Below are 9,599 nucleotides of genomic sequence, written 5' to 3' on the forward strand. Positions count from 1 at the left end.
TAAGTTCGGTTTGCCACGTTGCATTTGCCATTTTAATAAAACAACCTTTAAGCTAACATTCCATCGATTCAGCTTATGGTGACAACTATAATGAGAGCGGTTTACATGGTTGCATCCCAACAATCGCTCGCAATCCCACAAAATCTCCAAAAGATCCCACCGTGATCTGGATCTTGGCATTGTGAAAGCCATATGTCAATATGCTCAACCATTTGTTGCCTTGCCTTGTGCACTAAGTCTGGGGGAGCACAATCAGAAGCGTCCCCCTCGATTCTGGAAGGTGACTGAGAACATCCTCGAAGGTCAACACCATGACATGTGATTAGAACCGACTGCATATTATCAGCGGACTTGCCTCTAAAGCCATATTCAAAGATGAACCTGAAGGAGGAGCAAGCTTTCTTGGTCTTCAAGTTCATGCTGTAGGTGTTAGAAAGTCAGGCGGTGAGGCCAGGCCATTTGCACCGATTGGACCAAGATCGGGAAGCTGGAAATGGCCACTGAAAACCTCTACAATGTACCCTCGAGAAGGACCATCTGGTAAATCAATGGAATACCGGAAACCTTGTTGCAACACAACTATTTCACCGGGAGAAACCTGCAATCTTCCTAACTCTGTCGTTATCCATAATCTTCCTTGTTGTGGAACTATCAAAAAGTCCTCATCAGCATTAGCAAATGCACAGCCTTCCATAGATGCATTTGCGACATACATGTGCACTGCAAAGCCATGCCGAAGGAATGAACTACCAGCTCCACATATAGTGAACAATCCATCAATGAAATTTGTTTTCGTATCTGGAATGTTGAAAGGATTCCAACGCAATTGTGTTGGTGTTGCTGAGCTTGATGACTGATTGAACTCACTTATCAGATAATCATGTGATGGAACCCGAGGATGAAAAGGTTCATGTGTTACTGATGGCTTGATGCGGTATAGCCAACTTTTGAGCAGCCGGCCATAGTCATCGTTTTCTCCATAGGGACATGATTCAACCTCCCCTGCCTTTGTTACAGCTACATTAAAGTCACATGGATCCACTCGATTGAGAATACACATGTACAACCAACCAAATGAATGTGTCCTCTGAAATTTAAATTTTTGCTACAAGAAAAGCTCACACGGTCATCAAGGAAGAAGAGCGCTCAGTTCTGTGCAAACAATGGTTTAGTCTCTCCTCAAAATGTACCCAAAAAACATAATAGAGGCCAGTTGCCTCAACCAACAAGGGAATACGGCTCCCACAACTCCAATCCATCCTTCAAACAATGGTAGTCGCACAGGCCACCACAATAAATACAAACCCTTCCTCGAAGATGAAACTCTTATTAAGCCATAAACCCTCCATTTATTACAGTCAACATGGCCCTTGTCAACAGTGAAGAAATTTGCCTTTTAGCTAAGAGAGCAGTGCCAGCACACATTCAATTTCTCCCTTAAGCTTAACTTGGGAACCAACAAACATAGCAGAGGCATCTACTTGCAAAACAACTTGATTGGTCACCACAACTGCCACACCAAACTCATCTACCATTTTCCGAAGGCTTCTCAGGAACTTAGCAAGATGCATCTGCCTTGCTTTAGGAGTAGCATCCACTCTCAAAACCTTTTGAAGTTCTAGAAGGGAATTTCTGTGCTCTTTAGATATAAAAACATCACTGGCATCTAGAGTAGATATTTGTGCTGGTGAAACTTTTACTCTGTTCTGAGATTGGACTGGAAGATAATTCAGAAGGCTTAAATTGTGCTTCATCGAGGCCAGCTGGTCCTCCTCCAGTTTTAGCATCATCAAACCTTGGGGTTTGACACTTTTAAATTTTGACTTTACCAGAACCTTTTGCATGTCCTAGATTAGAACCTAAGACATATTCTTCATACTTGCTTGATTTGGTACTTTTCCTTTTGGTTGAGATTGACATTTCCATATCACTGGTAACTGGATTATCAACAATATCTTTTTTAGGCACATCATCTCTTCTTGTATTCTTAATTCCATTTGAAATTTTACATGAAAGTTTATTGGAATCTTGACTTTTTGAAGTTTTATCTGATTGAATACCAGCTGCCCCTGAGCAACATGTTTGATGCTTCCTTACTGCAACTTTTTAGTAGACCTGATGCTTCTCTAGGTGTTCGGACTCTAAGATTATTCTGCTTTCTAATTCCTTGCAGTCTGCCACACTGCATCATCTTTCGCAGAGGCACTTCCAGATCATCCTCATCGCATTCTTTAGCCACATTTTCATCAAAATTTATCTTTGTCTTCTGGTTTTGAGTTCGCTGAGCTGTTTGGCCCATATTTGATGTCTTCTAATGCGCAAAAACATGAGTACCAGCAAGGCCTGCACTCAAATGTCTTACATCTGCCTGAATGTCAATTTCTTTGCTCTCCTCAAGTGGTTTGTATAGAACAGTCGGAAGTGAGATAGGCATACTACAGTCCAGTGAAGGCACCAAATCCTGAACTAACTCCTTCGTGATTGAGAGACCAAGATCACACAAGGCATAAAGGTTCTCCGATTTGGAATTTTCAACTGCATCTTCCGCATGCTTGATGCTGTGAAGTTTGTTTGGGATTTCCAGTGAGACCTCTCCAAATCGCTTGTAACTTTCTTTTCCTCTGATTGCTGATGATGTTTTGAATTGTGCTTGTGCAGGGATAGGAGCTTGAAGTCGCTGCTGCCTTTTGAAGAGCTGGAGAATAAATTACATAATCTAAAACAACACATTTAATGATTTCTTCTTCAAAACAGGGTTTTGAAGAAGAATGAATCTCTGACATGAGATGGAGTCTAACACAGTATAGGCGAAACTCAACGTTTTTCATTTTTAGAGAGTCTGAAAAAACTTAAGAAGACTCCAGGTTGAACTTTTTCGTAAAGTTGTGTCTCCGAAGCCCGAAAAAGTATAAAATAATACCTGAGAGAACCGCTTAGTCTTGCGACCAAGGAGTACTTTCATGATTAGTGCCTCTGACCTGAAAAGTAAAAAGCGATCAAGGACACGTCGTTTTATTTCCAGTATCGAGTTTGAAACGACAAAAACCCGGCAATCTTTTCCTGTTTTTACGGTCAGAAAAGAGCTATAAGGGGACCATCTTTTAATTCTAATTTAACGAGTGTAAAAGAAACACTCGGCAATCTTTTCATGTTTTAGGAGTCAGAAAAGGGCTTAAAAGATGACTCTGAGGTTTCACTTTTTCGTAAGTTTTAACGAGTTTGAAAAAAATGATAAAAATGTACTCATATGGCCGACTTTCAATTTAATTTACGAGCAAGAAAAGACGGAAAGAACTCGACATTTTCATTTGTTTTACGAGAATGAAAGATGGCAAAATAATCTCGGGATTTTCATGAGTTTAACGAGTCTTGAAAATAACTGAAATTGACTCGAAAAAGGTTTCATTTTTACAAAAGCTTGAAACAGAGAAAAACGATGCTTCAAAGTAGTTTCATTTTTACACAAGCTTGAAACAGAGAGAAAACTGTGCTTGATGCCCCCTAAGCATAACCGCTAGAGCGCATGCCCCCCATCTTCATTTCATTCAACCAGTTGGATGAAATGAAGGTTCAATTACGAGATCATTTGAAAGACTCGACCTAAAACTGTAAGAAAATTATGCAAAAACTGAAATAACTAACCTAAACATACAACCTAACATCTATGAGGTCTAGTCAAACTCTCGACTCAATTAGAGGAGGATTTGTTTCATTTTTTAACGAGCTTGACACAGAAAAAGAACTATGCTCGGATCCGGTTTCATGTTTACGCAAGCTTGAAACGAAAAACTATGCTTGTTATAAGTTCACATGCCCCCAGCGTAATGACGCAAAACGAGGTACATGCCCCCCAAGCTTCATTGCATTCAATGAGGTGGATGGAATGAAGCTTTACTTTCAAGATCTTGGAAAGACTTGTGGGAGTTGTTTCATTTTTTAGTGAGGTTGACACAGGAAAAGAACTATCCTCAAAACCCTTGTTTCATTTTTTAAACGAGCTTGAGACAAGATAAGGAACTATGCTCATAACTACTCTACAATCTACCTAACAAAGAACTATACCTAAAAAACCTTGATTCATTTTTTAACGAGCTTGACACAAGACAAGGAACTGTGCTCTAAAATCCTTGATTCATTTTTTAATGAGCTTGACACAAGACAAGGAACTATGCTCATGGCTACTCTCTACAATCTACCTACTTAACCTACCCTTGTTTCAATTTTTAACGAGCTTGACACAAGACAAGGAACTATGCTCTAGACTCCTTGTTTCATTTTTTACTGAGCTTGACACAAGACAAGGAACTATGCTCAAAAAGTTCGCATGCCCCCAGTATAATGATGCAAAGCGAGGTACATGCCCCCCAGGCTTCATTGCATTCAACCAGATGGATGGAATGAAGGTTTACTTTCAATATTTAACTTGAAAAGGGAGTTGTTTCATTTTTAAGAAGGTTGACACAAGAAAAGAACCATCCTCATATCTGATTCATTTTTTAACGAGGTTGACTCAGTAACAGGAACTATCCTCAAAACCCTACTTTCTATAATCTACCTACTTAACCGAAAATCTATAATTCATTTTTTAATGAGGTTGACTCAGTAAAAGAACTATCCTCTAACACCCTGTTTCATTTTTTAACGAGGTTGACACAGGAACAAAACTATCCTCGTACATACTGATTCATTTTTTTTTTTTTAACGAGGTTGACATAGTAAAAGGAACTTTCCTCACAACAGCCTATTTCATTTTTTAACGAGGTTGATACAGGAAAAAACTATCCTCGTACCTGATTCATTTTTTAAAGAGGTTGACACAGTAATAGGAACTATCCTCATACCTGATTCATTTTTTAACGAGGTTGACTCAGTAACAGGAACTATCCTCTGAACATCCAATTTCATTTTTTAACGAGGTTGATACAGGAAAAAACTATCCTCGTACACACTGATTCATTTTTTAATGAGGTTGATAGAGTAAAAGGAACTTTCCTCGTAACCACTGATCATGGCTTCCGAATGGAAGAAAGACATGTCAATGGACACACCTTGATCATGGCTTCCAAAAGGTCTTCATCAGAAGGAAGAATAGTTCTTTGGAAGGAGCACATGTCAAGGGACTCGAAAGGGATAAGAACATCGTGTTCAAGTAATCCCATAGAGTTTTCCATGTCAATTACCGGATCTAAATCAAAGGAAGATGAGCAAACAACGAGAGGCTCACTTACATCGGTAACTAAAAACATGGGAACAGTTTCCACATAATTAACCCGTGGCAGGGTAGATACCACTTTAGAATCAGGAACATTTAGGGGTGTCATATTATTGGTAGTTGAAACAGGACTAGGGAACGAAAGCTGGTCTACAGTCACAATACTGCTATTGTGAGGGAAAGACATCACGCGAAAGAGGGTCGATACGACAACTTTCATTGCATAAACATAGTCTCGCCCAAGGAGTAAATTGAAATCCAAGGGACCTCGAACTACCATAAGATCAATACAGGCAGTTTTACCTTCCAAGGTAATAGAAAACTTAGGAAGGATCCCTAAAGGTTCACTAATGGTTCTGTTAAAAGCTTTCAGATTCTGCGTAATAGGTGCAAGCTGAGGGGAACCAAAGCTTTCCAAACAGTTGAGGATAAAATACTAATAGATGCACCTTCATCTACCTGAGTACGATGTATGTCCCTACCACCAGCCTTGACAATGATTTGGAAAGGGATGGAGGAAGGAAGAAGAGGTTCTGTCAGTCTATTCCAATCAAAGGAAAAGACCTCAGTACTTGGAGGGGGTTCTGTAGAAACAGGTGAAATGCCCCCCGGCATAGAAGAATCTGATGTAACAAGAAGAACCTGAGCGGTATGAAGTTCACTCTCTAAAGGGAAAGTGGGATCGATTGAATGTGAAATTGAATCGACCACTTGATCAACTAATGGATCATCAACCTGAGTGACATGTGTTTCACTCTCCAATGGAAGAGTGTGATCGACTGTACTTGAAATTAGATCAATCACTCCGTCAGTTGACGGTAGGTTGGGAGAAAGTTTACGATAACCAGCTGGAAATTCTTGCTGTGGAACAGTAAGGTTTTCCAACAATGTTGAGGCTTCATCCATGTGAGGGCAAACGTGAGTTTGATGATTCCCTTTGCATAACTTACAAGGAAACCTAACTTTACCCTTTTTCCCAGGAACCTGACTATCCCTGGTTGATGGATCAATGGAAAGTTGATGAGATTTTTCTGACCAGACTCCCAAGACCTTTGGAATACCAGGACAATTGACAAGGAAGTGGTCACCCTTACAAAGCCTGCAAGGGTATTTGGGTTTACGATGCATGTTGGAGTTTTCCTCAACACAACTAACACTTATAGCCACGGTTGGTTGGTTGACTTCTTTCTTATCTTGCTTCTTCTTCTTCTTCTTCTTCTTCCCTTTCTTCTTCTTCTTAGCCTCCTGGTTACTAGCATCAAGGCTTTTACCAGGCGAAGCGGAAGAAATGGAGGAAGAAAAATTAGGCGAAGAAGGTAAAGGGTGAACAGAAGGTTGGTGATGTTGAGATGGTGAACTCTGTTGAGGTGAAGCATTCGGTTGAGGTGGAACAATTGGAGTACTTTGGGCCAACGAAATTGAAAATAACCATATCGGTAATCCTATTGTAAATCCAGGTAATGACAAAGTAGCCATATAAGGAGGACCAACATTTCCAAAGTAAGGAAAAGTACTAGGATTCTCATTAGGAGGGGTTCCCAGGTTGGTAAATTCCGGAACATTTGCCATTATATTCAACTTCAGTGAATTTTATGAAAAATTTAAAACTAAAATTAACAATGCACAATTCACACTTAACAATTAAAATCCACAATTCACACCTATGGTCTCTAAAAGTAAAAACAAACAAATTAACATGCGCTATCAAATCTAGGAGTCAAACCACACACAAACAGTATCCTTCCGGACCGAAAACACTAGTTGGTGATGAAATCCAACATCGCAGAATTCAGTACAGAAGTGGTGGGTGGAACAGTTACCCCGGCAACCTGCTTAATGAATAGACTGGACCAAGTTCCTCCACTTTAACTGTCTCGAGTGAAGTGAACCCCCCAGAAAATCCAAGTGAGTCTAGCCGACGTCTGCTCCAGGTACAGTGGGATCTTCCCTCCACCGTCACCTTGGGTAGAACCCTAAAGATAATGGTCACTAAGGTCACCAACAACAAAAAATACACCTGGGGGAACAGTCTACGACCCGATAGCACGCAAGGGCAGAGTAACAAGCTCAATCCCCTTGCCGGTGCCTTGACAATAATCCATGGTTTACCGACAAGTGACCCCAGGCTCCTCGACAATAATCCGAGGTTTACCGTTTGTAGTACGTGCGTATCTGGCGTCTTTCCCAATGAAGGAGGATTGATCCCCTCACTGGTTTGGACACGGTCTCGTGCTTCTCCTTTAAGAGGAGCTTTCCCAGAGCATAAATGTAACAGTTGGATTTATCCTACCACAAGATGAGCTACTTGTTTGGTTTTGCTGTCTTGGAGAGTTAATTACTCTCCTACTCCAAGACACTAGTGGTAATGAGTTAATTAACATAATTAACCCGTGGCAGAGTTAATTAACATATGTGGAAAAGACCTCAGTACTTGGAGGGGGTTCTGTAGAAACAGGTGAAATGCCCCCCGGCATAGAAGAATCTGATGTAACAAGAAGAACCTGAGTGGTATGAAGTTCACTCTCTAAAGGGGAAGTGGGATCGACCGAATGTGAAATTGAATCGACCACTTGATCGACTAATTGATCATCAACCTGAGTGACATGAGTTTCACTATTCAATGGGAAAGTGTGATCGACTGTACTTGAATTTAGATCAATCACTCCGTCAGTTGATGGTAGGTTGGGAGAAAGTTTACGGTAACCAGTTGGAAATTCTTGTTGTGGAACAGTAAGTGGTAATGAGTTGATGTCGAACATTTCACGAAATCCTTCGATCGAAAGTCAATGATGTAAACTGTCGTCAAAGGCGAGAAACCTGCCATTGATGCATGCGGACTTCAAGGTACTGACGATTCCTAGGTCATCTTTCTAGATAATGTGCTGATGTCGATAGAAAGCGACCCGTTGTAGGCAAGCCCACAACACGAAATCATAGATCAAGTTGAAGAAATATAGTTGTAAGGACTGACTCAGGGATGGTCAAAATGGATGATAAGTATTTTGCAGATGAATGTTTATTGCAGAGACCTCTTGAACACATAATGACACAACAGATGGCTTGGTGACATTTGACCCAAAGTTAATACCCGGCCGAAGACTTTCAATGTGGTTTGATCAACTGTGAGGCAAAGGATTTCCCAACCCAGGTGAATGCAAAGTGTTGTGTTCAAGAGTGGTAATAAGGCTTCTTCTGAGAAAAAGGATAACAAATGGGCTCATTTTTCTCTCTTTTCCCCTACCATTTCTGGCAAGTACCTCTTTTTTTTTACAAGCTTGAGGAGGATAACATATGCTTGATTATAAGCTCATCCTTCGGATGAGTCCAACTTAGTTTTCATTCGAACCCTAAGAAGGAGTGGTCCGTTCCTGTTTGTAATCGAACAGGTCCTTTACTGTGAAATTTTAACGAGTCCAGTATAGGAGAAACTCAGCGTTTTTCATTTTTAGAGAGTCTGAAAAAACTTAAGAAGACTCCAGGTTGAACTTTTTCGTAAAGTTGTGTCTCCGAAGCCCGAAAAAGTATAAAATAATACCTGAGAGAACCGCTTAGTCTTGCGACCAAGGAGTACTTTCATGATTAGTGCCTCTGACCTGAAAAGTAAAAAGCGATCAAGGACACATCGTTTTATTTCCAGTATTGAGTTTGAAACGAAAAAAACCCGACAATCTTTCCCTGTTTTTACGGTCAGAAAAGAGATATAAGGGGACCGTCTTTTAATTCTGTTTTAACGAGTGTAAAAGAAACGCTCGGCAATATTTTCATGTTTTAGGAGTCAGAAAAGGGCTTAAAAGATGATTCTGAGGTTTCACTTTTTCGTAAGTTTTAACGAGTTTGAAAAAAATGATAAAAATGTACTCATATGGCCGACTTTCAATTTAATTTATGAGCAAGAAAAGACGGAAAGAACTCGGCATTTTCATTTGTTTTACGAGAATGAAAGATGGCAAAATAATCTCGGGATTTTCATGAGTTTAACGAGTCTTGAAAATAACTGAAATTGACTCGAAAAAGGTTTCATTTTTACAAAAGCTTGAAACAGAGAAAAACGATGCTTCAAAGTAGTTTCATTTTTACACAAGCTTGAAACAGAGAGAAAACTGTGCTGGATGCCCCCTAAGCATAACTGCTAGAGCGCATGCCCCCCAGCTTCATTTCATTCAACCAGTTGGATGAAATGAAGGTTTAGTTATGAGATCATTTGAAAGACTCGACCTAAAACTGTAAGAAAATTATGCAAAAACTGAAATAACTAACCTAAACATACAACCTAACATCTATGAGGTCTAGTCAAACTCTCGACTCAATTAGAGGAGGATTTGTTTCATTTTTTAACGAGCTTGACACAGAAAAAGAACTATGCTCGGATCCGGTTTCATGTTTACGC

General features: G+C 40.1%; 1 pseudogene; it reads right to left on the reverse strand.

Annotated features, from left to right (window-relative positions):
- Positions 1-415: 415 nt before the first annotated feature.
- Positions 416-1,060, reverse strand: LOC149142191 (homogentisate 1,2-dioxygenase pseudogene; annotated as a pseudogene).
- Positions 1,061-9,599: the final 8,539 nt, after the last annotated feature.

The sequence above is a fragment of the Pinus tabuliformis genome, chromosome X (genome assembly GCF_031772625.1).
Source record: "Pinus tabuliformis cultivar Carrire ecotype Pingquan chromosome X, CPIR1, whole genome shotgun sequence".
In the NCBI taxonomy this organism is placed as follows: Eukaryota; Viridiplantae; Streptophyta; class Pinopsida; order Pinales; family Pinaceae; genus Pinus; species Pinus tabuliformis.